At 49.0% G+C, this 27,376-nt stretch overlaps 1 protein-coding gene across 4 annotated transcripts in view; it reads left to right on the top strand.

Annotated features, from left to right (window-relative positions):
- Positions 1–259: 259 nt before the first annotated feature.
- LOC128798632 (discoidin domain-containing receptor 2-like) overlaps positions 260–27,376 on the top strand; it is a 57,815-nt gene continuing 30,698 nt past the window's right edge. For 2 of the 4 annotated variants that reach the window (XM_053962346.1, XM_053962349.1), the window contains exon 1: positions 414–493. The gene's annotated coding sequence lies outside the window, so the exon portion shown is untranslated. Of the gene's footprint in view, positions 307–413; positions 494–16,004; positions 16,072–27,376 lie in introns of those variants that run through there. The other 2 variants (XM_053962348.1, XM_053962347.1) reach the window with 2 other exon arrangements.

The raw sequence follows: 27,376 nt of genomic DNA, 5'->3' as shown, positions 1-27,376 counted from the left end.
GGACATGAGAGGGCTCTGATGCACAAGGACACACACACGGCTGCCTAGCCCCGGCGCTCAGGGCACACACGGGTGCCCGGCCAGCGCTCGGGGGACATGAAAGGACTCCGAGGCACAAGGCACCCGCGGGTGCCGGGCCGGGCCCCGCCGCGCTCCCGCCCCGCTGTCCCGTTGCCGTAGCGACGCCTCCCGGCGGCCCCGGCCCGGCGCGGCCGCTTTAAGAGCGCGGCGCCCGCGGCCGCCCCCGCCCGCCCGCCCGCCGGAAGGGGCCGCGAGCCCGCGCCGCCGCCGCCCGGCCTGCCCCAGGTAAGCGCCGGGGCCGCCCCGCCCTGCCCGGCTCCCGGCCCGGCTCCCCGCGGGACGGAGCGGGGGCGGCGCGGCCGCTGCGGTGCCGCCGCGCCCGGAGCGCGGGGCCGCCCCCGGGGCGCCGCTCGCTGAAGCCCCGCGGGGCTCCCGGTGTGCCGAGGGTACCGCGGACCCGCTCCGGGGCTCGGTGGGTGCCGGGGCGCTGTCCCCGCTGGGCCGGGGAGGGGCCGGGCCGGAGTCCCCGCCGTGCCCCGGGCTGTGGGCGGCCGCGCTGGGCTCGGTCCCCGCGGAGCCCCCGAAGCTGTGGGGGCGCTGCCCGGGACCGCGCGGGGCTCAGGGCAGGGACGTGCCCGGGAGCCCCGCGAAGAAAAGCGAGTGCCGGGGCTTTGTTCGGCCTCTCCGCCCCGCCCGGGGGTTCCCGCCGGGGTGCGGGTCCCCTCGCCCGGTTCCGGCCCTTCCCGCCGGTGCTTTTGGTTCCCGCAGCCGGACCCGCGCCCGGGCCGGTTCCGCTGCCCCGCCAGCGGCTGCTGGGGCTGTGCGAGCTGGGAGTGAAGCCCCGGCGCGGTGCGGTCGAGTTTGTTCGGCTCGGTCCCGGGATCTGGTTCTTCCTCGCAACTTTGAGAGATGGGCGCTCGTGCTGCCTCATGGCTTGTTTGCCTGAGGTTTTTCTCCCTGTGAGAAAAAGAGCTTTCCATTTCTCCTTTTCCTTAAGCAGACCTCTATATGAAAACTTTGCTTTTAAAATTTTATTGTAGCCTTTGTTGGTTTATGCCACTGCTTGTTCGTTTGTGTATTTCCCCCTTTTTTTTTTTTTTTTTTTTTTTTTTTTTTTTTTTTTTTTTGCGTGTGTTGGATGCACGGTTCCTTTGGCTGCTCTGCCTTCTAAATACTCTTTAATGAAGAGGTAAGATGGGGAAAAGATAAAATATGAGAATCCGGGACTGTTTTATGTCAGCTTCTCTAACTGAAATGCTGTAAGCCAAAGGGGAAAGAAAAGAAAAAGTGATCAAGTAGAGCTCAGGGCATTTTGCTTTGTTGGAGGCAGAGAGGAAAAACTTATGAGGGAATGACTGAGATTTTGTTTCACTTTATTTCTCTTCTTTTAAGGCTGAAAGATAAACAAGCATTTTGAAATGCTTTGGTTCAAAATGCCGAGCTCTTCATTTTCTCTTCAGCTGACTCCATTAAAAAAAAAAAATCTTTAAAAAAAAAGTAGAAGCAGCTCTGCAGTTGCGGAGCCAGCAGCAGTGGTGTGTGTGGGCAGAGAGGCCTTGCTGCTCTTCCATCAGCCGTTCCTGCCTTGTCTCTGTGGACTATAAAATTAGAAAGGCTCCGATATCCATTCAGTCTGATGTCTGGGTAATGTGGGCTGTGGAAATCAAGAGGGGCTCTCTGTGAATTAACTGCTGTTGCTGCTCGTGGCTTGCTCAGCCTGTGGCTTCTGGCCTCTGGTGTATAATTAGGAAAGTAATTGTATTTTAAGTAGCCTTAAATCTATTATCCAGGTGTGTGCTTGTCCCCTGGGCAGGTATCAGGTGGTGTGAGCTCTCTTTTGCTGTGAGCAAATGATCTCTACTCTTCTGGTGGTTGCAGGCTGCAGTCTGACATTTGCAGCATCTTAGAACCACTGAGTTTGAGTTGGAAAGGATCTTTGAAGCTCTTCTAGTCCAACCCTCCTGCAGTGAGTAGGAATATATTCAACTCTCCCAGGTTGCTCCAAGCCCTGTCCAACCTGGCCTTGGATAATTCCAGGGGTGGGGCAGCCACAGCTTCTCTGGGCAACCTGTGCCAGAACGTCCCCACCCTCATTTCAAAAAACCTGCTTTCTCATATCTAATGTACATTAGAAGCTTTACCCCTTGTCCCACTTAACTTAAAAACTTTAAAACTTCCAAGAGTGAGACCTGAGGCTCCCTGTGCTTTTCCTCCCCTGGAAATGGCCCAGGTCATCTCCTCCTTCCCCAGAGCTGTCTCCTTGCCTGTCCTAGGAGTTTTTGTCTTTCCAATTCCAGTCAGTGTCCAGGAAGGTTTTTATTTGTTGCATCTTTCCTGAATTTGCTTTATGTGCACACTGAGAAACCCGGCCATAGAGAGCACAGGTCTGTGGTGAGGGACGGAGAGCCAAGAACAACTCCAACTGGCTGTAATTGAAAACTGTCAGCTTTGCAGTGAAGGAGGATGTTCAAAGCATGTGGCTTGGGATAACACCGAGTGGAGAATTGGATCTTCAGTTCTAAAGAAAGTCAGAATGCCCAGATCTCAGGGAGTTTTGTTGGGGAGCTCAAAGGTGAGATGGCAGTAGGGCTGTGGATGGATTTCCTTCAGAGGTGCTGCTTGGTGCTGTCCTTCTGCACCATCTGCTGTTGTTGCTGTTCTGGAGATGTCCTAAAGAATGACTTAGAATATCCAAGTCATGGTGTCTTGGGGAAGTCTACTTGTTCCAGGTTTCTTGCCTTTCCTTCCCTTCAAGGTGGCTGTTTCCCAGGGAGGTTGGGTGCAGTGGGGGTCTGTGCCCTGGAGGGACCTACAGAAGGTTTTGGGGTGACAGAAGAGCGGTGTGCCCACCCAGGTGTCAGGTGCATTGGGAAACTCCTGGCTGGGCTGAGGCAGCACGGGGCAGGTGGGGGCATGGCAGAGGCCTGGGCATCCAGGAGACTGGAGTTTGGAAGAGAGGCAGTTCTAACAGGAAGCAAATGCTCACCATAGCAGTAAACAGCACAGAATAGCTGCTTCTGCCTGGTGTGAGTGAACTTCATGCAGTTCCTCGCTGAGCTTGTGGGTGAAATTCCCTGTTTCATTCCCCAGCATGCTGCCATCCTCCTGGGCTGTTGTATCTGCTGGTGTTTGCCAGACGTTGCCTAAACTGCTCTTAAACTGCAGCTGTTTTTGCAGGTTCCCAGTTACTGCACAGTTGTTCTTACTGTGTTTATTTTAGTGGTTATAAACTGATTTTTAAAAAGGACTTGGAACTTGAGCTGGAAAGTCTCCTTTTTCTTCTTCTTTCATGATTTGGTTGAGGAGCTGTACCAGAGGAGCAGCAGCTGAGCCCCTCAGTATTACCCCCCCTCCCTTTATACTTTGAATTTTTTGAGCTGTAATTTTCTAGGAATTTGGGGGCAGTTGTCCTGTACCTTGATTCTAGTAGTGGACATCAGTTTGGGGTTGGAGTGAGAGGGGTGTCTGCTCTTAATTTGGTAAAATTAGGAATTTGGCTGGTGAGTAAAAAGTTTGAAGGAGACCTTTTTTTTTCCCCTCATAACATTTTGTTTAGCCTGAATGTTTGCAGTCAGAGCTATGTGTTTCTTAAAGGCACAGAAAGCATAAAGATTTTTCAAGGCAGTTATTTCAAATTGCTGTGAGCTTCATAGTGTCATTTGGAGCTAGAAGGTGCCACCATTGACCAAAAAAGTTGGAGCATGACTGTGATCCTGCATTGTCCACGGAAAACTCCCTCACCCTGATTTGCACAGCGGCTTCAACAACTATGGGCTGAGGTGTTCCTAATCCTTATATAAAGTAACTTTTGTAAAAAAGTTACTTTACATATATAAAGTAGCTTTTGTAAGGATGCAAAGTGAGGGAGAACCCAGTGTGATTAACTTTTCCCTCTGCTCGCAGGATAATAAATGTGTGTTGCCTGATCTTTGTTGCCTTCTGTTTGTTTCAGAGCAGTTACTTCTGCGAGTTGCACTGAAAATAGGAGCTGGAAGTGGTGAATAATTACTTCACTTGGAATAATCCACAGCTGTGAAGAGCCAAGGGCTCAGTCCTCCAGATCTCCTTTGTTAGAGACAGGCTGGCTTTCCCCCCTGCCTCCTGGGTTCGTGCTGAACATTAAACAGTGATTTCTATGCAAGAATTTTAAGGAAAGTCTTTCAAAGCACTTGAATGACCAGCGAGGGGCAGCTGGGAAAGGGTTGCCTGGGAGATGCTGCTGGGAGCAGCTGAGGCAGGGTGTGACAGCATGGAAGGAAGTGAAGAAGGCAGGATGCTGCTCTGATCTTCTCTCCCTCCCTGCTGAGTGCAAGAGTGGTGGTCCTGCTTCTGGGAGCTCAGGGGATTCAAATGTGACTGAGTGTGTGAGCACAGGACTCATTCTGCTCACCACAGTGCCCTGGAGAGCCAAACTGGGAGAGCAGTCTGGGAATCAAATGCTGTGCTTTGTCCTACACTCTGCAGTGCTGTTTCCTCAGGGTTTTCACTGGGCAGTAAAAGGTGCTGCCATCTGGGCATGTTGTAGCACAGGGAGCATGGGGGCTCCTGGAGGCTCCTGCAGCATCTCTAGAAACTCTGGTAAAATTCTGTTACATCACTTTGAGCAATCTCAGGACAAAGCTGGCATTCCAGGGAGTTTATTGCTCGTTCCTTACTCCTCTACAGAGCTCCCACTGTACTGTTATTTCTGTCTTCTGGTGCATGTCTTGGGTCCCTGTGAGAACTGTGAGGAGATGCTGAAATACGCATGCAGAAATCCAGAGGATATTCTGGTTTACACATTGAGATGATCACTGTTGCATGTTTAATGAATTGCTTTTCTGGTTGTTGCTCAGCTTGCAGCTCTGAGTTTGTCCTTGCACTCTTCCAGCGCTTGCTTGAGATGAGTTTTGCTTGAAAATGTGAGTGTGTTCAGGCTGTTAGGATGCTGCAGTTAGGTGTTGGCAAGCTGTCCTGTCTGGAGTTGTGTGGGAGGAGAAATGGTTTCTTGGTTGTGTGACCCCAATGGAGAGAAGAGCAGCTGGGGTTTAACAAAGTGGTTAAAATCATATAGGCCCCCAAATCCTCCAGAGATTTCTCTCCTTTCCTAGAAGCTTCCTTTAACAAGCTGATTTCTCAGGCTGATTGCTTGCAGATGAGATCATGCAGTGTGTTTTGCAGGGAAAGAATCTGAATTTCGACTGGTGAGCCAGAAAGTTTTAACACGCGAGTCACATGCCCGGTGTCCTCATGGCACACACAAAACCCCAGAGGCTGTGACAGGGCGAGCTCAGGGTGGCTTTGTGCTCCAACAGGAGCTTTCTGAGCACACAGAATACCCAGGGATGCTCTCAAGTGCTGGGGCTTGCTGCTTGGACAGCAACGGGAGATGATGGCAAGGAAGTATTTCATCTTTCCTGAGCTCTGTTTCTCTCTTTAGTGTGTGTGGGGTTGGGATGAGCCCAAGTGAGGGAAGGCTCTCATCTGCCTTAATTCCACAGACGTTTTGCTGCTGGCTTCAGCAAAGGAATTTATGTAGAATTGATGGTGTTTTTTCTGTTAATGCATGAGAACATTCTGAACAGGGAAGACTTGATGGTAGTGTTCTGCTGCAGAGGATCCCAGCAATCTCTGGTCTCACTCTCAGAAGGGGTGCTGGTTTCCATTTCTCTTGATGGCAACTGGGTTACTCTTCCAAAATAATCACAGCCATCATTTGACAGTGTTGAAAATTAAGCAAAGCTGTTCTGAAGTGATGTTGGGTGGTGTTCCCAGCACAGGGAACTTTTGTTGCCAGCAGCTTTAAAGTACAACCTGTTCTCACAGGCCAGGTAGGAAGGTGCCTTTCTGATGCCAGAGCCTCTTTGTGCCTAAAATCACTTCTTGCCAATCACAAAGGCATTAATTATGCAAAAATGGATTGGGGGTGGGTGGAGGTTTTATTGGCTGCAGAAGTAGGAGCCAAAGAGCCACTTGATCCCAATCTCTAAAAAAAAAATTAACAATGGAGTCAGACTGGGAGGGGAAAGTTTCAAATCCCAAACTTTAAATCTATCGGCTTTTTATGCAACTTGAAGACAGGAATGCATAAGGCAAGATATGTTAAAACCTCTTACTACTCCATAGGCATGTTCTGCCTGTAGTCTTCTCTTGGTCACTCCTGTGAGCTCTTTTTGAAACAAATAATTGAAAGTAGAATTTACAGATCAGCACAGGCTTGGTGGTATTTTTTTTTTTCTGTCTCCTAAGCATGTTTGTCTCCATAGGAGTTTATCAGACGCTTCTTCCAACATTTAATTTCACACAGGTAGAAAGTCAAGTACATGAAAGTGGAAAACTCCTGTCTGTAGATTATCAAACTTCATTTGGCTTCCTTGAGAGTGTGTACTAATGCAAGTGCTACATACACCAAATATCTGCTTTTTATGTGGTATTATTTTATTCTTTAGGTAAAATGGTTGTGAACACAATTTGCTTTGGTTCCATGCCCTTACTGGCTAATCAGCCCTTCTTTTGATGGAAAGGACTGGTAGAACATTTGTTGCTCTGATGGATGGCAGTGAGGTTGTATATTTTTTGTAGCAGCTCAACCATTTCACCCTTCACTCTGCTCCTGGATGGGATCCTGCTGGGTCTGTCCACCTGGAGCCTGGCTGATGGTCATCCCAGACCTGGCAGGGTACATGTGGGAGGTGATGATCTGTACTCTGAAAAGTGCTGCCTAAACCTTGTTTTGTCCATGAAGCTTCAAGTGTGGAGCTGTTAGAACCCCAGCCCACTCAGAGCTAATGCTTGCAGAATGCATGACCAAGGAATTAAACTGGGTGGAGTCATTCTGAAATTTGGATTTGGGGCCTGTCTTCTCCTAATGCAGCAGCTTTGGGTGTTTGCTTGGAAGTGCTCCCAGCATGGATGATGCTCTCCTGACCTGATGTGACTCTTCTTTCTTGATGTTTGGGTGCTGTGCCCAAATCTGTCTGCAGAGCTCTGCAGTGCAGAGCTGTGGCGCGCAATGAACCTGGAACAAGTCAGCTCCTGTCAGGAGATGGCACGGAGATGATCAGCTCCTGTGTGCCCGGGGGGAGGGAGGAGGGACAGACAAACACAGTAAACAGTTGTGTTTCTTCCCCAGGACTGTCCTGTGTCCTGAGGCTGCCAGCTGCAGTTTGGAGGCCAGAGGAATAGGGCGGGGTATTTTCTTCCAGCTAGACAAATTTGTGCTTTGAAAACGAGGAGTTAGTTCGGTTTCTCTGGGAATAGCATTTAAGGTGTTAAAATGTCCCACCCATCAGTAACGAAGAGCTGCTCAAGAACAAGCAAATACAGAGATGGAGCCTGCAGAGCACACTGCCTTTGCAGCTCTTCTTTTCCCTTGAAGAATGAGTCTGTGCATATTTTTGTTGCATTTATCATTTGGTCGTGGTGTCCATCATTTGTGTTACCCTCCCATGGAGGAGGCTAAATGAGCCAAGTGTCAGGTTTTGTTGTCCATCTCGATTACTGTTATGTTATTTCACTTGTGCTTGTTTGTTTCTGCCTGTCAAAAGGTTAAAAAAAAAATTAAATACTGTAGCAGAAATAGCTGGAGTATCAGTATTCTCCAATAGGAAGATGTCAGCCTATGATGAGCTTTTCACTGAGCTCAGCCTGTTTCTGCTGCTCCTGAGAAGCTGTCATCTCTTCATGCTGGGTAATGTGATCTTCCAGGAATGTTTATCTTTCATTTCTGCATTTGTAGTGGAGATGAGCTGGGGGTGCCGGGAATGTGCCTCCAATGCCCTGTTGTTGTTTGGGCTGAGGTGCTGCCTCTGTGCTGCTGAAGGGAACAAATCAGACCAGGAGAGCTGCCATACAGACCTCCCTCCCTTTTCCCTGAATGAGGGTCCCAGTGCTGTGAATTCATCCTGTGGACTTTTTGTTTTTAAATGTATGTGTTTTGCATTTCTCTGGATTGTGATGGATATTATTCTAATAACTTCACAAATTGTCCTTCCTCTTTCCATGGGTTTGATGCCTTCTGTCTGCATAGGCTAGCAGCAGTCTTATGTTTCTTTTATGTTTTGGGGCAACCTGTAGAGGGCTTTACTCTGAGAAAATGAGCTTTGCTGGCCAGTGTCATGTGGACATCATGGGTGGACATCTGGAAGGAACAGCACCAATGGCAGTTCCTCTGGTGACCAGCAATCCTCTTTCATCTCAGTGCCAGCAGCTGCTTCCCCATCACCCTCCAGACTGCACTTCATGTAGACACTCTGCCTTCTTCCCAAGGACTGAACCCACCCATTAGTGTGGTTCAGTCTCTGCTATGGCATTTTTTGGCCTTCTCCCAGCACTGGAAGGACACCAAATAGCAGCAGACCTCCCTAGAGTAAAGACTTATACTGGGAAATGAATTTTCTAGTTGTTTCTAATGTCTTGAGAGCTATTGGCTGTCTGGCTTTTAATCTGTATTCTTGGATTATTGCAGGCTATTATATTTGAATGCACGAAGTTAAATTTCCAAAAAGGCCTCTCTTGTGGTGGGTGTCAATTTGTGCAAGGGCAGTGTGATGCAGTGTGCTGACCCTGTTTGAGACCCGTGCAATCCATCAGGGCTCAGATCCTGGCACTCCAGTATTCCTTCCAGTACAGAATTAGCCCTCATTGTGTCAGTGCCGACATCTCTGCTAACCAAGCTTTAAATATTATCTAGAAGGATTACTCCAGAGAAACTCGATGCAAGCCTTCCTTGTTGGCAGTAATTACTCTGCCTCTTCTCATTTGCTGCCACAGAATGATGGAAGCACCAGGTGAAAGGATATCTGGAGGTCTCTGGCCTGGCCTCCTGCTTGAAGTGGGACTGTCTCCAGCATGTGAGTGATCAGGTCAGCCATGGCTTTGTCTGGCCAAGTCTCAAACATGTTGGGGATGGAGCAGGGTATCACACCAGATCAGCTTTTGTTTGCTTTTGCTTGGAAGTTATACCTAGTGAACCACCTCGGAGAGTGGGTTATGCATTTAGGTTGGAATGACCTCATCCTACAGGTTTGAAAACATTTAAGTGAGCTGTGGAAAATGTCCCAGTAGGGTTAATGTAATGTGTAATGGATCTGAATCCTTTTCCATGCTAACATGGGAAACATGAGCAGACCCTCGTGCTGTTTCTGCAGGAAAAGGCAGGGTCCTGTCAGGTGGTTTTCCTGTGTGAATTACAGGTGAAGCAGTGCCTGTAGGACATGTCCTGTTGCTGCAATGAGCTCATGGGTGTTCTCCCATTGGAATTGGGCTTGTCAGGAGGCACAAGATGAGCACCCCTGAGCATCCTTCGCCCCAAGGCCGAGTGTGGGATTGATGCTGCCCAGACTGTGGCCACACATGCACAAGGCACACAGTCGCCTTTTATCCACCCTCCTCAGCCCCTTGCCATGGGAGGGAGAGGATTTTCCCCAGAGTCTGCTGCATTTATTTCAGAAAAACTCCCATGAGATGAGTGTGTGCACATCTGAGTTACCCATCGTGGACCTGCGTGTTAAAGGGAGCAGAACAACTATCTACATCTGAGGAGTAAACTTGCCTTCCAACGTGCCACGAGCTTCTGGACACAGTGGGTGTCCAGAGATGGCACGTAGTCAGGCCAGACCAGGCCTGCTGCTGTGTCTGGGCTGGGCTGGATTTCTTCAGACAGAACTGTGGATTGCAACACCCCTCATGCTTGCTCCAGCCAGGAAGCCTTGCTTGGAAGGGAAATGGCTGGGATGGAAAGAGCTGCTGAGGAGGTGGAAGCTTCCCTAGCCAAGGCCTCTTTGCTAGACTCTGGATCCCTGGACTGTGCATCCCCTCGTGCAACAGGAATTATATGAATGCTTCATGGGCACTGAAAAGGAAAGCTCCTGTGGTCTGGTCCTTGTCTTGGCACTGCCATATGCTCTGGAGATTTGTGTTGTGCTCCTGTTAGAGTGCAAACCAGTCCTTGTGTAGGATGAGTCTGGTGTTGTGAATGAGCATCAGTGTCCTTGGGTGAGTTACAAATTCTCACTTGTGGAGGGGCCCTTTGGTATCTTGCACATCTGAACTGCTCCTGCCTTTTGTTTCTATGCCAGAAAGGGCAGCCAAAAGGGCTTGGGAGCATAGGCTTCTGCGTGCTCTGGTTATTTGAAGATGAGGGTCCTTGCTGAGGAATCACAGAAATGTGAGGATCACTGTTGTCAGCTGCTCTCCATGTGCTCACTCTGGTCCAAAGTGCAGAGGTCAGGTTTGGGGTTGTGTGGCCAGAGGGTCCTGGAGCAGCAGCTGTAAAGGGCTTCAGGGGCGTCAGCGACAGGCTGATGTTGGCTGACAGCTCTTTTGTTACCACCAGTTTTTCCATGCACCACTTATTTTTGCAGAAGTCTGTCTCTGTGTGCTGCAGGGGAGGAGCTGTAGTGGCATTGCTGCCACAAGCTGAGCTCTGCCCATTCCATGGTTCAGTTGGGTTGGTGTCCCTTGCTGGGAAAATCACATGGCTGGTGCTGAATCTCTCCCTTCTCTTGTGCTGTTCCTCCTTGATGAAGCTTACAGGCAGTGCTTATGGTTTGCTTTGGTTTTTCTGCTGTTGTTTTCCATGTGTCTGCAATAAAATCTCTGGTGAAGGATGCTGATTAGCTTTTCTCTGAGCTGGATGTGGAATCACTACTCAGACATTGGTCTCCTCAGATCCCTGCAGCTTGTAGTTTTGAGATGTGATATGACAACACAGATTTATCTGGGAAACTTCTGGGAGAGAGGAAGAGATGTGGAGAAGTATCACTGTAAGAGAGACAGCAGGCCTTTGTCCCCAGCAGTCCCAGGACCTGTGTAGCTCTGCTTGTCAGAACACTTTACACCATGTTCTTGCACCAAGCTCCTGACAGGGATGATGGCAAAAAGAGCTGCCAGCTGCTGTGGTGGGGAGGAACATGTGAAAGATAATGCTCAGGATGTTAGATACTATCTAGTGCTTCAAGAAGAAAGGCCAGCTTTGAAAGAGGCCATGTGCCTGCTGAATATACCAACTTCTTCCAGGGATTAGGGGTCAAAACCCCAGAGCTTTTTTCTGGTTTATGGGAGTTGAGCCCTTCTGTAACGTGGCAGTGATTCTCATCTGCAGCAGGACGCCAGAGGGTTTTTGGCTCAACAGGCAGACAAGAGGAAGGCTGGAGATGTCCTGCTTGGGCTGGTCCCGGTGTCCAGGGATAGGGAGGGATGTCTGTTTGCACATAATGGATTTCTCTGCCCCTTTCTCGTGGTTGCGTCAGCGGCGATGGCCAGGGAGAGTGTTTACAAGTGCGTCCTTGCTGAGCCCTGCTCTGTGCCAGCAGCTCAGCCCTCTGGGTGACGTCTTCTCTGGGCCTTTGTCACTGCAGCAAGTGAAGCTGAGCTGAGCTCACTGCTCTGCTTCTGACCTGGGGTTAGCCCTCCTCACACTCACCTTTGAGACAACGGTGGGGACCTGTTGTTCAAACAGAGGGCAAATGGGAGCCTGCTCCTGTTTGGAGCTTTCCTGGTAACATTAAAGCTCCGAGAGAGATTTTTGGAGCTGGGGAAGAGTCGTTGTTCCTCTGTTGCCACCTCCCCAGCCATTCTGACTCCTGGGAGAGGGAGCTGTGGTGGCATGAGGCCTCTTCTCCCGAGTCCCAGCAGGACAGGGCTTTGCTGAGCAGCTGCCAAGTGTGCCCAGAAAAGAGAGAGCTTGGCACAGCTGCAGAACTTCATCAGCTGGGGACATGAGGAGGTATCTGTCCGATGGCTGGGCCAGAGGTTGTCCTGGTGATTTGGGAAGTGACTGAGAAATAAAGTTCTGCTCTGCTACTTGCCCTCTTAAGGACTCAGATCATCTCCCTTCAGAGCAGGAAAACCGTCCTTGGCCACGGGGTGGGCAGAATGAGGTGGAAGGTAAGTGCTCCCCTTGCAGCCCTTGTTTTGCACCCCTTGGGAAAGGTGTGTCCCACATCAGGTGTCTGTAATGTCACCACATGCTCTGTCTTGTCAGCTCTGAGCCTTCTGGTACCCTGCAGAGCAGCTCTAGTCAGCACCTGGTATGTAGAGGTGGTTTGTCCGTATTTCTCGGAAGATGTCGTGTCTCAAACTTGCCCTCCTCCTCATGCCAAACTCTGCCCCGCTTCCCTCTTTTCCCAGGTTTATGGCTGGAAGTGGATTTCTTTGCAGTGCAAGGACGATTCCAGCAGAGCTGGGCTGAGCAGATGTTTCATGGGATAGTGGGAGTGAACACACTCACTCTGGGTAAAAACAGGACAGGGCTGCAGGGTGTAAACAGGGCACTTTCACAGCAGGCTTCTGTGTTCCATCAAAAGTTCCTGGAAAGGTGAAGGCAGGAGTTGGCTTTCACCACCTCTCACTGAAAGAATAAAAGCCTTTAACATTGTGCAGGTCTAGCCTCCTGTGCTCCTCAACTGTGTCTGTGTTTAGCCCAAGGCCACTTAAGTGATGTCCTGGTCGTGTGTGACAGGAGCTGTTGGTGCTCACAGGATCACCAGATCCTGCTGGAACCTTCCTGGGCTAAGGCAGGTGGAGGTCCTGCCATAGCTGGGCTGGGTGGGAGGCAAGGAATGTAAGGCCCATGGAGCAGAGCCCCTGGGGAGGGACAGGAGGTTTTGTGGGTCTGTTGTGCTGCTGCTGCAGGAGAGACCTGGCAGAAGAAGCTCTTGGGTGCTGTTTGATGATGTTCCTTATTCTTGCTTGGATGCGTGTTCCCATATCACTGTTGATAACTGGGGAAGTTGTCTGGTGCAGGTCTCCTGACATCTCCACAGTGGGATTTTGTCACTTGTCATCTGCAGAAGCCTTGTGCTGGGTACAGAGGAGGGATCTCCTCAGGTGTTCAAGACCAACAGTATGGCTTTGAGCTGTGTAGTTGCCTTCACCTCAGTGTTAACATAATTACAGGTGTTCACTCATTTATTTCTTCCAGTGCCACCTGACTGGGGATGGCTTTGGGTTAACAAAAGGCAACTTCCCCATCCCAATGTGATCAGCTCACCAGTTCATCACCTACAAATTCCTACTTTGCTGCTCAGCATAGCGGGTTATTTTTAAGCACTGGAAGAAAAAAAAAATTGGAAACCCTTTCTAGTCATTATTTCATGTTTTATGAGTTCACCTCTTATCTCTTGGAATGTCTTTGGAGTACTTTTGGGATTCACATTATCATATAGATGCCTTAAACCCAACGAATTTGGCCTGCATTGGGATAAACAAGCTTTTGTGTCTAAATTTGTATGTGGAATTTAGTATGTGCTAATGGGTCTTCATCTTTTAATTGGATGGATCTTTTCCAAGGCCAAACAGAATCTGTTGGAGAAACAATCACGATGCCAGCTCTGGCCTGAGCTGGGTCCTGGTCCTTTCTGCTTCCTCACTGTTTAGGAACCTGCTTGTGCTGAGGAAAGCTGTCCTGTGCACGACCAAAACAGGGTCTGTTGATGTTATTCCTGGTCCTTTGAGAAGATGACTTAGTGGTCACATGTGCTGCTATGAGGTCATTAGGAAGTCTCTCAAATACCCAATTTGAGAAGCAATGATGCTATTGCAGAAGTATGCTCCCTCTGCGATGTGAGATGCAAAACTCTCCCCAGTACTTGAGTTTGCAATAGCTCTGAGTGGGATCTGTTATTGTGCATATTTGGGCTCATTCCAGTAAAAAAAAAAAAAGACTGTTTTCTGCTTTGCTTTATCCCTCGATTGATTAGTGGATGTGTACTGTGGGATCAAGTTACATCTCAGAGGGCATCCAGCAGAGAGCCTTTTTCTGTGCTGAACTGCTCAAGTGAGTCTGACTGCAAGGTCAGCAGTTTTCCAGCAGTGTTTTGTGCCTCCACAGCAATGTCCTTCCCCAGGGAAAGGAGCTCCTCAGATCTGTTTGTGAGTTGAGCCATTGCTCTTCCCAGCACCACAGGGAAATTGGGAGCTTTTTCTAAACCCTTGATGTTGTTTGTGTGATATGAATCTGCTTTGATGCTTTTATTGGTGCCACTCCTGGACTCCCTGTTCCTGGATGTCCAGCGTTTCCTGCTGCCACAGTCTGCCCTGTGTCTTGCAAAGGGAATTGTTTGGTCCCAATTTACCCCAGGGGCCTGTATCCAGCTTGGTTCCCATGTACCATTGTATCCTCAGGGCAGGCATCCTTGTTTTGGGAGGAGGGTGCCTTGGAAGGGCATTATCAGAATGAGTAACGCCCTTTTGGAGCAGGCAAAAAGGGATCTGATGTCTTCCCACATCCACCCTACTGCTGGTCATGTCCCAACCATCTTTGAGCCTTAGGGACTGTCCCATCCCTCTGTGCTGAATAACTCACTGATGCATGGAAATATTACCATGGGGGAAAAAAAAATCGTTTTCTGTTCTCAGACCAGAGGTGGATTGTGTGGCTGGGATGGGGTAGGGAGGCAGGGAGGAAAATGTGAGCAAGGTGGCATCTGACTACATCTTCTAGCTGGGACGTAGTTTGGGCACAGTGTGTTTCATGTCTGCTTCCTTTATTCCTTTGGGATACCCAAAATACCTGCTGCTCTGTAGAGGCTTTGCTGGGATTCCTGCTGGAAGCTGATGTAGCCTGTGGGGTTCTGCAGGATGGCTGCTGTCCCCTCTCTTCACCCTCCTGCTCTGGAGTCCCTGTGAGTCCTGTACAATGCTGGCATCACTTCCCACCTTGGCTCTGCTGGCTCTGGGAGGAGTCCTACCCCTGCCAGGTGTGTGAGAGAGACATTGCAGCCCTTCCCTTGTTGAGCAGCTCCCTCGCAGGAGGCAGGCTGGCACCTGCATTTCCCAGCAGGCAGGATCAGCACATTCCTTCTGCTCTCCCTGTGCTGCCCTCGTTCCTGCTGGGGTTGTACCCCAGTGCCCTCAGAGGTTCCTCTCAAGCCCCAGCACCCTTCTCACCCACGTGAGTGTGGTCCCATTCTGCCGTGCCCTCCAGGGCTCTCCAGTGGCCGGGCAGCAGAGCCCATGTGGGCAGGGATGACTGGGGGTGGAAGGGCTCTGCAGGGCTGTGCCACCCAAGAGCAGTTTTGTAGCCCCTGTGCTGGGTTTGGGTGGTCTCACAGAGACCTGCTGGCCCTGTGCCCAGCTCAGTGTGTCCTGCTGCAGTCCTGCTTGTCCTGTCACCATGGAGCCACCTGCTCATGACATTCCCACTCTCACCCTTGGTAATTATCTCCCCTGAAATGCCACGGCCTGGTTTGAGTTCTTTATTTTCCCTCACTTTGTGTATTTTTAGAGAAAAGGTTCTGAATGTGATGTGCTGTTCTCAGACAGCTGCATTGGTCACCTCCACTCCTGTGGGGCCCTGACCTGAGGACAGCAATGGGGTGAGCAGTTATGAACAGAGAGCCTTGGTGCCACAGCTGGGCTCTCCCTCTTCCAGGAAAGACTTTGGAAGCAGAAGTCCAAATCTCTGAGCAGTGCCCAGGGTTATAATAATTCTGTTGTCTGGACTTGCTAATAAACGACTGGTTCTGTCTCTTTTTACCTTTCCTCGTGGATGGCACAGGCTAGGGGAGGATGAGGGTGAGCAGTGGTGATGTTCCTGCCGGGATCCTCCTGCCGAGCACGGGCAGCTGCGCTCAGCCAGAAGGTGCAGGCTGGCTCTGCAGCCTGGCCTGCCCCTGGGACTACACGGGCCCTGCTTCCTGAGCAGGAGAGCTGCTTTATGTTGTGGTTTTACTAAATGAATTCAAAGCTTGGCCTTCCTCCAGGCAAAGTCTGGGCCAGGTGCCAGCAGAGCAGCCCCCAGGGAGAGCACTGGAGCAAGGAGGGGCCAACAGCAGGGAAGAGCAGAGGAATCCAAGAAGGCAGATTTGCCTAGAAAACAGCTCTGTTTCCATCTGCTGGGTCAGGAGTTGCTATAGGAACTGGGATGATAGAGGCAGGGCCATCTCCTGGGCCTGTCTGTGTGTGCAGAGGGAGGGAGGAGGGAGGAGTTACTCAAGTTTGAACATATCATGTGTGTACTGGTGGAAAGTTGCAAGGAATGTCGAAACTACAGCCTGGCTCAACCTGTGGAGTTCCAAAGAGCCATAGCAGTTGTTCCCTGTGCTCAGCAGACCCTGGCAGAGGCAGGTAGGGTCCTTCCAGCTTAACCTGGCTCTCAGCATGGTGTCAGCTCTCTCCCTTCTCTCCCCTTCTGTTTCTGTCCTTGGATAAAGTCTTTGGAGGTTTGCTGGGAGTGGTGGAGGGGGTTTGTGGAGGTGAAGGCTCTTCTGCCTGGTAGGGAGAGGGTGGCTTTTTGCAGCCCATTTTCCCTCCCACAGCTCTGGGAGGGTTCCCAAATGGTGTGTATTCCCTCAGGGATGTGTGCCTGGGCACCTCTGGGACACGCAGGGTGTTCTGTGGGCACAAACGTGCTGCTGGCTGGGGTTCTGGGCACAAGTGGTTTCTGGGGCTCTCGGGGAGCGTGGGCAGGCTTGGAGCTCTGAGAGCTGCCAGGGCTGAGGCTGGGACAGATGTGGAAAACTGGAGCTGGCCGCAAGTTCTTGTGGGCAGTAAGAAAATGAGGGAATGTGCTCCTGAGCCGCAGCAGCTCCTGCCCCACACGGGCTCTGTGGGGCAGCATTCCTGTGTTCTCACCTCTGCTCCTGAGGATAGGCAGACCCTGGCCCCTCCTGAAGCACCTACTGCAATTTTGGTCACTGTTAAACTTTCTCGGGCTCCTGTTTACCCTGAAACATGGGAATATGAAAATGCAGGAAGGTGTTCCTGAGAATCCTCATTGTTAGGGTTAACCATGGGGCTCTCTGGTAGCAGCCCCTCCAGATAAAATCTTATTTATTTCCTCAGTAAACCCATTTTTTCAGGTGCTGAGAACTTTCCAAAATTGTTGTGTTTTCCCCAAGAGTGTTCAGGGTTGCTCACTGCTCCACAGGTATTTCTTTAATAGGTTTGGCTGAAATTTCATCTGCTCTTTTTGTGTCACAGAGGATAATCTCTTAAAAAAAAAAAAAAAGGTGGATAGTGTTGTTTCTCTTTTTGAGAAGCTGCACAATAAGCTGCTGAAAATTGAAATGTGATCTCTATCCACAGAGGCAGAGCTTGCCAAACTGGCTGGGATCACAGCCCACCTACTCAGGCACCCATCTTATCACCGGCCCAGGAAAGCCCCAGAGCTGAGCGCAGCCAGCTGTGGAATAACCTGCCCCTGCAGGAGATAACCCTCTGGTCACATTAGTTACTGGTTTGCTTGTGCCTGGCTAGAGGAAAATTTGTCTTCAGTGTGCTTTCACTCTGTTAATGGAATTGCAGATGTTCTTATTATGGAGATCTACTTCCAATATTTTATTGAATTACTCCCACATTGCTCTGTGGCAATATGTCCCAGAGGCTCAATGCACATGGTATGCTGTGGAATTTCATTTCCTCTGTTTTAATTTGTTGTTTTTTAATTTCAGTTCATTTTCAATATGGAAAAGAGGTAAATGGGGTCCTTTTTTTTTTGGTTTAGGCATCATTGTTTTACATGTTTCTTTTTTCCCTTCTCATCTCTGCTGTTTCTCTTGCTTTTGCCTCAAACAATACCATGATTTTCATACTTGTACCTGCCTTGTGCATAATTGCTAAATCTTATTACATCTCTGTGGGCTTCTGTTTTTTATTGTCTCGAGAAAATTTAATCAGAATTGGTCATTCTGCCTTGCCCAAGCTGTGAAATTCTGCTTGGGATTTTTTCTGTGTTCTTGGCTTTTCCGTTGTTTATAAACAGAACATTTGCTTTGATTGCTTGAAATACGTTGTGGTAAGCAAAGACCTTCTCTGAGCTGTCTCTAGTCATGGCAGATATTTTGCTGGCATGTTTAATTAATGATACCTTCATCTCTGTACATGGGCAGTTAAATTTTATCTTGCAGAGCTGTACCAGTAAATAGCAATCCCAGTGCAACATGGTTGGAGCTGCCTGGAAATCCTCCCTGGAGTCTCCAGGCTTGGTGCTATGTTTCAGGTGATGTGTGAGTGTTGCCACTCACTGCTCCCATCTCTGCCAGGCACTTCATAAATTAAACTTTAAAACCACTTTGGGTCATAAACAAAGTTTGCTGAAGCCAAATGCAACAGCTGTGTGTACCCAGACGGGGCTGCCTTGGCTGGAGGTTGTGCTCAACCTCTGGAGAAGTGGTACCCGCTGAGGTCACAGCCAGAATTGTCCCCTCTGGCTCCTGGGGTGCTGTGGGAGGGCTGGAGCACTTCCCACTCACTGCATTTTGGTATTTGGAGTTATTGCAGTCTGTGGAATGCAGTGAAGGATGATAAGTTATGCTTCTTTCTGATATTGGAAAAGCTTCTTCAAGTCTGGTACCTTCCTGTGGCTGTAGGGCATGGCTCTTCATTTTTATTAACATATTTTTGGAGCCACTGGAGCAGAGCCCATAGTGCTCCTCAAGCAAAGGGCAGGGGCTGTTTGCCAGCTACAGGTGCTCTGAGTTTTGTTTTTACAAATATGAAGAGAAATTGCAATACTCATAAAATGTAGCTTTTGGTAATATCAGCATTTGTGGTGGTTTGAGGGAGACTAGATGGGCAGCTCAATTAGTAGATGTTCCAAAATCCTGTTTCTGGTTTGATTTTCACTGAACTGTCTCAGAATTTGGCTTCCACCCTTGCAAAAATCAGCAGTTCTCAGGTACTAAGTGCAGGTCTATGCAAGGGTTTGCTTCTCTTCTGCTTTTGCCAAGAGCTTTCCCCAGTAATCATGTTTTAGCTTTTAAATAGGCTCAACTATGAGCAATTTGCAAAACAAAGGTTGTAGATAAGGACCTGTTATTGTAAAGTCGGTATTTTTGAAGGTAGGCAGTTGATAAAGAAAGCTAAAGATGACTGAAAAAGTACAGCAAATATATCACGGGCCAGTGAGAAATATTTTAATATCTATAAAACAAAATAAATTTCATCAGCAGTGCTTATATTGTTAGGAAAGGTTGAACCCAACTGATTGCTGATAACAGTGCAGAGAAGTAAAACATTTCTTTTCCATTTTTGTGGAGAAGCTGGATGATATTCTCTCAGAATACCTCCCATTGCACTGGTAACCAAGGAGGGTGTTAAACCCAAGATAACATTTCAGAGTATTTTGAAACTTGAGCAACACTGAAACCTGTTTGTTTAAAACAAATTGTCAAAGCAGCTTTCTGAATCCTGGCTGCCAATTTGTAATAAATCTGGGAAGACCAAAGGAGTTCCAGAAGTTTGGGAAAACATAAATGTTGTAGCAGTGTTTTAAGATGGAGAAGGGAGCAGGTAACCAGCGGGCAGTGGAGACCAACCTCTGTCACGTTAAAGAAGGAGCATGCTCAGCAATCCCGGTGCTCTGATGGAAAGCAGATCATGTCCAAAAAAAAAAAAACCCTCAAATTGTGGGTTTAATGAGATTCTTGCATTGGTTGCCAAGAGTAGCTGCATTGGCATCATATACCTGGATCCTGAGGGATGAAATCCTGCTGTCAACCAAAGGCTGCTGCTCCCAGCAGGCAGAAGAGGCTTTGCTTTGAGATCCAACTGTGTTGGATCTCCTGGGCAGGGACTGATCCCTGGCATGTCCTTCATGCTTTCCTGCTTGCCTCAGCACTGCTGGTGGGCTCTGAGCTGAGAAACACCCACCTGGGCAGTTGTGGGGGGCTCTGATCCTTATCCCCAGCCCTGCCCTTGCCCTGTGCCAGGGTGGCAGATCTCAGTCTCCCTGTTGCTGGTCAGCACCGTGTTTAGCGGGCTGATTTAGAAAGTGCCACCTGATACCCCTCAAAAATAGTCACCAGTGGGAATGTGATCCCTGCACTCCGTAAGCAGAGGGCTGAGGAGCTGTGCTCTGACATCAGTGTGGAACAAACTCGTCTATTCCTTAGTTTCCCTGCGAACAAGCCAGTGGGAGTCATGGCAAAATCTGACTAGAGCTGTCTCACTGCCTGGGGGGAGCCTCTGTCTCACCGAGGAGAAGTGTGGGACAAAATATTAAGTAAATTAATACTGAATCTTGGTTCCCTGAGCAGGCTGATGGAGTCAGGGGGGTTCAGCTGGGACAAAAGGAGGCTCTGGAATACCCAAGAGCAGATTATCAAGGAGGTGCATAGCAGGAGGATTGACAGTGATTGTCAGATGAGATAACAGGAGTTTCTGCCTTGGGATAAAGAGGGATAAAGTTTTCCTTCTTCAGACAGCTGAGCAGTGGGAGAGTTTGTCCAGAGAGGTGGGGGGAGCCTCCATCCTTGGGGGCTTTTAAGACACAGCTGGACAAAGCCCTGTGCAGGCTGCTCTGAAATTGGTGCTAACCCTGCCTGGAGTAGGAGCTGGGATTAGATGCTCTCCTGGGGATCTCCTCCAGCCCAAATAATTCTGCGACTCAGCAACCTGATCTCCTTCTGAGTGCAAGTTAGAGCACAGTTAAGTAAAAGGTTATGGTGGAGCCCCCTGAGAACAGGGAGGGAGGAAGGTGGTTTAGATTGAGTGCTCTTAATACCCCATCTGTCATCTCTGTGGTTAACATGTCGTGGGGATGGTTGCTATGTGAGACTTTGCAGTGGAAGATTGAAGGTCTTGAGAGAACTATTGCTGACTTTTATTTGATGTATTTTAAGGATTGTTAAAAAAAAAAAAAAAGCTGGAGAGAGATGCCAGTGTATAAGAGCAGTGAAAATATCAGTGTGCTGAGTGTTCTTTGGGCCTGTCAGAGTGGGAAGGAAGCTCTGGAAAGGGACAGTAAGGGACACTGCTGCTTGGGCAGGGACAAGGGAGGTACTTGGAGCTGCTGGTTTGTGCAGAATTTTGTTTTCCTGCCACTTCTGTCCTACAGAAACAGCGGTACTGAAGCCTGGAGCTGGGAACTGGAGCCTCTGCAGTTGAGGGGACGTGTATTTTGGAGGGTGTGCTGGAGGCTCCCCTGCCCCTGCTGCTGGGTGGGGGGCTCCTGGGGAATGGCCATGTCCTGAGCTGGGCCCTGGCAGGTCTAGCTGGATCATGGGAAGAGCTTCCAGGTTCCATGGTTGAGATGAGCACAGAATTCCTCTGCCCTGGGTTGATGGGGAAGCTTTGGTTTTGGTTTAGCTGAGCTAAAACCCACCTTATGGTACAATGAATTTGCATTTCCTTATCTTTGGCTTTACCTTTCTAATGGTTTCTTATTTTGGCCTTGCTACTTGGATGGATTAAATTACGTTTAATGCATGTTCATTTATCCCCAAGTCTGGTTTTGTGACAGAAGTGCTCTGGGCAGTTTCACAAACTGAGGACAGCCCACTCCTGTAAGACTGGTTGACAGGCAGTGGGAAAAAGCTGGAGGATTTACTGGTCTTGTGCAGAAACACCAGCAGCTCTCTGGGGTGTAGGTGAGGCACTGCCTCATGCTTGAGTCCATGGGCAGAAGCTCCTCCCCGTGTTACGTGCTGTGGTGTGGGTGACTGCAATGCTGTTTTTCTCCTAAAATCTAGCAGGAGTGAGGTGTCACTTTCTTCATAACCCTATGAAGATGTTTGGCTAGAACATGGAAAACAAGGCTCAAACCCTTCTCAGCCTCAGGGCAGGCCTATCCCCATCTCTCAAGAGGGTGACCACAAAGTACACCCAGACCTTGGTGTTCCCATTCTTCTGCCACTGCCTCAGACTCAGCTCTGTGGTGTCCCTGTCCCCACCCCAAATGCCACTTCTGAATGTTGTCCTTTTTGTCCCACATTCCTGTCTCTTGTGAGAGGTCTCCCAATGCCATCTCTAAGATGATGCTGGAGTCTATTCCTGTCTCAATTTCCCTGTTCCTCTCACTTACTTCTCACATGTATCTTGATTAACCCAACCCTTTCACCTAAAATCTGTTTGCTTTTATCTGTCCAGCCTTGTTGCTTCTCTGGACATCACTTAGAGGCGTCACTATTTCTGCCCAATGTCCCCCACTGTGTTCCCAACATTGCAATGGGTTTTTCCTCTTTCTGACCACCTCTGTTGGTGCCTAAATCCCAAATCTCCTGTTGCAGCCTTGCACTTCATGCCAGGATCTTGCTGACCCTGCCCAGCTCCCCTGTTACTCTGACACAATGAATTTTGGTGTCACTGTTGGTACTTGGCTTGTCCAGGTGCCATCCACGTGTCACATAGAGACCTCTCCACTGCTGCCTGGTTGATTGAATCCAGGGAGAGAGCAGCACACTGAGTTCACCTGGGGGGAAATTTGTTGCCTTCTTTTCACAGGGCTCTGGCAAAAGCAGCATGCCTTGGTCCATCCTTCACCCTCCAGCAGTTCTGCTGGAGTGGGTGGCCATGTTGTCTGGCCAGCAGCCCTGCTCTGTTTTTTCAGTCTTGTGCCAGTATTTGAATTGTAAACTAAGCAGAACATTTTTAAAAGCGATCAGAATTCTTTCTGCTAAGCGTTTTCATCACCAAATTCTATTTGGTCCAAACCAGAGCTGCTGGGACTGAGGTCTCTCAGATTAACTCTGAGGCAAAAAGAAATGTTCTACCATTGTTTTGGAGCCAGAAAAATGGAAATCACACTTCCCAGCCTCTTATTTCTTCAAGCATCAGATATTGCCCTAATTATTAGCTTTGCTTCTTCCCCATTGAATTCCTTTAGGAATGCTAGGAGATGCCATCCACTCCTCCTGATTGTTCCTGGACCTCTTCTAGGATGCTTTGATTTGGGATAGCCCCTCCTGTTGTATACAGAGCTCTGTGTGTGATACACTCTCTGTCTTGTGGAGTTTCTTGGCGTGGCTCTGGGCATCTGGAATGGGATTCCTGCAGCAAACCCTCAGGTCCCACTCCGGGGTAATGATCTGCAAAGGAACCAGTTAAAACAAATGCCTGTTTCAGTTGGGATCTAGAGAGGCTTGCAAACATGCCAGACCTCTGTAATGGATCTCTGGAGGGAGAACAGGGCCTGGAGGAGCTCCAAGTCCCACCTTCCTCATGCACATCACTGAAGAACAGCTCCCTCCTGTGCTTGCTGAGCCTTTGCTGTGCCCTGGGTCACAGCCAGCTGCTCCTCTGTGGAGGCATGGACTGGCTTTTCAGGCATGGTATCTGCTGGGTTTATTGGGGAAAAGTGCCCTCTTTTGCATTTCTTGTTGAGTTTTTCAACAAGTAGATTTTTTTTCCACTCTCCCAATGATTGTAACAGGATTTTATTCTCCTGCAGCCAGCTGTTAGCAATTAGCAACTTGATCCAGTCAGGCCTGGGAACAGAGTTTAACACTTTCTTGCCTCTCAGAGGATGTTGCTAATCCTGTTTTTACTGGTTTCAGGTTTGTGCTGTAGTTTTGGCACTTGGTGTGTATGTGTGGGCAGGGTGGGAAGATAGGCATGAATACAGCAAAGGACTAATGCAGCTGAAAGAAAAGTATTGAGCCATTTACACAGAAAAAGTCCTTAGTAAGATGATTCCCAAGCAGTCTGTACAGAGGGTTGTATTTAGTAGTAATTCCAGTGTGTCCTAGCTCTGGGAAGTGTGCAGCTTGGGAATCCAATCTACTCCTGGATGAGATTGAGACTCAGTACCTATCAGTATCAGTAGTTCTTCAAACAGTGATTTCTGCAGCTTCTTTCCTCCTGAGTGGGGCTGAACCTTCTTCAAAACGTTTCACCCTCTGGAGGGTGAAAGCCACTCTTGCTGCAGCTGAGAACTGCAGCTGCTGTGGAGAGAGCTGAGAAATGGCATTGTTTGCTCCCTCTGTACATCACCTCTCCCAGGACTCACTGACAGGCACTTCAGTGATCCAGCACTAGGAACCAAATGTGGTGGGAAAAACAAACCCAGCAGACCCTGCACCAGCTGCCTGTGCAGGGCTGCACTGCTGGAAATAGTTCACCTCTGCCCCATACAAAGGTGACAATTCATGGTACCAAACTGGGGGGGACAGGACTAGTCCAGACCAGCCTTTTCTTCTGTCAGCAATGGAGACACATCCAGAGAGGATTCATCCTGCTTGTCTTGGATGCTCGTTAGGCAAGGGCCCAATTCAAAGCCAGCTTTTGTAGGCACAGAGCTGCTGGCAGGTGAGCTCTAGATCAGCTCTGGAGCTTTCCTTTCCTCTCCTGGAGGCCAGACTGGCCAGATGTATGGCCACATCTTCCAATTCTGGCTTGCAGTTCCCCCAAGCCACGCTATTTTTGTGGACTTGCAGAGGTCCATGAGCCCATCAAGTCCTGAGAAGCCCCTGGTTCTCAGGGTGGCACCTACACCTGTCTGTGCCCCCCAGTTTGTACCTTTTCTCCAGTGCTGGTTGCTGGCTCAGTGGCAGGAGCTGAAATGGTGCTTGTGCATTTCTGTGTGACTTCCCTTGTCCCCACACCTCATTCCTTCTTTCCTCCTGATATTTTACATCCTTATCACACCGTTCAGGTGGTTCAATGATGTGACTGGCTCTGTGGCAGTACAAAAGGTGTCATAAAACAAATGGACACTTACCTTATGGTGCTTGCTCAGATGAGATAGTGGTGCTGCTTGTGGTGCATTTATTCAGTTGCTGTGACATTGGTGGCTGCTGTCATTTTGAGAGGACGGGGGCACAGCACAACTACTCTTGTCAAAGGAAAGTCCTCATGTAAAGTCTCAAGGTGAGCCCCTGACAATGCCTGCAGCCATTCCAGCTGGGCTCTGAGTGCTGTGCTGATGGCAGAGGATGGATGATGCCCTGCTCTTGATCCTTCTTTGCTGGGCTTTTGGATCCGATGGGAAACTGAGGCATTGAACACTTGCTGGTGTCAGGGGCTGCTCTCATTTTTTTTCTTGTTCCAGCAGTGGGGCTTGGGCCCTCAACCTAACCACAGTCCCTATTTCAGTGCTTTCCAGCCATCCTTCCCCTTATTCCTGGACAAGTTAGAGAGAAATCCCTGTGTGTTTTGGTGGAGCCAGCCTGAGTGTTGAAGCTCATGCAGTTTGCCAGGCTCTGGAGGAGGATGGGGGTGTGCAGTCTGTGTGTGATGTCGTTGGCCATTTGAGGGCTCCTTGTGGGGAGCTTTTAAACATGCAGCTCAGCAGTCACCTGGGACATGTCTCCAAGCTGCTGCTCTCCTTCCAGGGCCTCCTCAACAAGCTCTGGTCAGTGGCTGTGGGAAATGAATTTGTAGAAAATTCTTAGAACTTGATAGAAAGTTTACTTAGTATGTATTTGTATGTAGACTTTGAGATAAGAAATATTAAATTAGAAATACTAAAGAATAAAGCAGATACTGTTGAGAGAGAAATGGAGCTAGAAACAAGTTTCAAAGGGTAGTTTTGTAACTATGACTAGATACTTTAGAGAAATAGAATTATGAAAGATGTGTTGTAGTAGGACTCATGAGGGATAATTTTAGATTATTGGTTTTAAGGTATTTATAGCATAGTGTGATTAAAACTGATCGGTTAAAAATGTTTATATTATAATTATGAAGTAGTTAACTTCTGATTGTGATGGTGTGAATTATAACATCTGCATTGTGTCACCCTTCACATGAGACTAAGAATAGAATAAAAGTTTTTAAAACACCTCTCACTTGCCCCATCTCTGGGTCAAAAAAAGCTTAATCCAACAAGTGGCTGGTCCAGCTTGGGCACCCATGGGAAGGATCTATCCCAGACTTCATCCCTATGGTGCAGCTGATCTGGGTCATGGCCACAGCGCCACAGACAGGTCTCTGCTGAGTTCCCATCACCTCCTGCAGGAAGGTGGCTCAAGTTGGAGCCTTGGTGTTGGTGACAGGTCCCTTTCTCAGGTCCTGTGGCAGGACTGTGCTCCCCCAGTGCTGAATTCTCTGCAGTTCCCTTTGCAGATCCTGCTTTGGGAGCTCCCAGGACACCTTAGCAAATCACCTGCATAAATTAACACCCATCAAGTCTGTCTTCTGCCCCAAAACTTCTTTACAAAGTCTCCCTCCTGTTGAGTGCATGAAGTCTCTTCTCTGTGGGAGTTGCAGTCTGCCCTGGAATGGTGGGAATCGATGGGTTTTCAGCAGCAGCCCTTCCATTCCAGGAGGAAAGGATGGCCTGGGATGCACAAACAGCTGCAGAGTGCTTGGTCAAAACCTCTTCTGTGGTCACCAGACCCTTCTGCTGAGATCTGGGCTTGTGCTTTGCTTTTACAGGCTCACCACAGGGGAGGCCAAGGGATCACAGCCCCTTCCCAGCCCTGGCCAGGGTGCTCGTGTAGGGAGCCAGGAGGTGGCGGAAGCAGGAGGGACCTGGTGATTTTAAGATATTTTTTGGTTGCCTGGCTGGGCACAGCAAGGCACATCCACCCAGCATTAGCTCCCCCTCCTGCCTGTGTGTTTGGCTCCCTTCCCAAGAAAGCCCTCAGTTGTTTTTCAGGCTCAGAGCCATCTTTTCTGATGGAATCCAGCAGGGACAATGGCCAGTAGCATATCCTTAGGAAAGAGAATAAAAGCAGGGCAAGCTCCAGTGATTCTAACCCTGATTTAGCTTCTGGGTGTCCAGCAATCTGCAGCTGGGGGATTTCCCAAGCCAAAGGTTTTACCTTTGGATTTAAGGAGCTGTGTTCCTTGGGTATCCATGGCAGCTCAGGGCTGTGACTTGTACAGTTTAATTATGTTGGGTGGAAAAAGAGAGCCTTTTGTTACAGTCTCTGAGCTAATGGCATCTGATGCTTCTGCATGCATGCATGCACTGGCACAATGGTGGGTCCTTTTATAGCCTCTCCTCCTTCACTAACAAATCCCAGCATTCAGTGTTGCCATTTTACTAAAACTCCTAGGATTCTTGAGCAAACACCTTCGGGTCCAGGCAACTTTACATTTATTGATTTGTTCTGTTTTCTCCTGGCATTCCATAATGAGACAGAGCCTCTAACTTGCCTTCTGTAAAATGATCCTCTGGGATGGGAGCCTCCCAAGGCTCTTTGTAGTGAATGTGGGCACAAAGAATTCACACAACTGCTGATCTGACCTGTTCCTTTAGGTGTTATCATGGCTTTCCAACGAAACTGCCAGTGTTTAGGCTTTTGCTATTTTCCTTGTTTCCAAACAGGAAATGAAGTGTGCTCACCTGTGTGAGTGCACATGCACTTTTGGCAGCAGTGTGGACATGCAGGGAGAGATTATTTTCACCCTGTTCTGGACCATTATCTTAAAGTTGTGTGGCAAGTTCCAAGGTGCTGGCTTGGCTACTTGGTGCCAAGGTTTAGGTGGATAGAGCCTGGTTGGACTGCCCAGGTTCATTTGTAGCTGCAGTTTCACTATTTGTTAATTTAGTAAGGAAAGGGAAGTATTGATGAGGGAGAAATTACTTTGCACTGGGCATGTTTAATTGCAGTTAAAAGGGTACATCCATCCACCCAGGAGTCACGGCAGCTGAGGGCCTGGAAGGTGGATTGCACTGGTAGCTTTAGGGGTGGTGTAGACAGTCAAGTGATCATTGGTTCCTCTCTAAGCCTCTGATCTGGTGATGAGCAGGGCTGAGGTCAAA

Source organism: Vidua chalybeata, chromosome 21, assembly GCF_026979565.1.
Source record: "Vidua chalybeata isolate OUT-0048 chromosome 21, bVidCha1 merged haplotype, whole genome shotgun sequence".
Lineage (NCBI taxonomy): Eukaryota > Metazoa > Chordata > Aves > Passeriformes > Viduidae > Vidua > Vidua chalybeata.
Note: the sequence above shows the minus strand (reverse complement) of the source record. Positions and strands in the feature narration are given on the sequence as shown.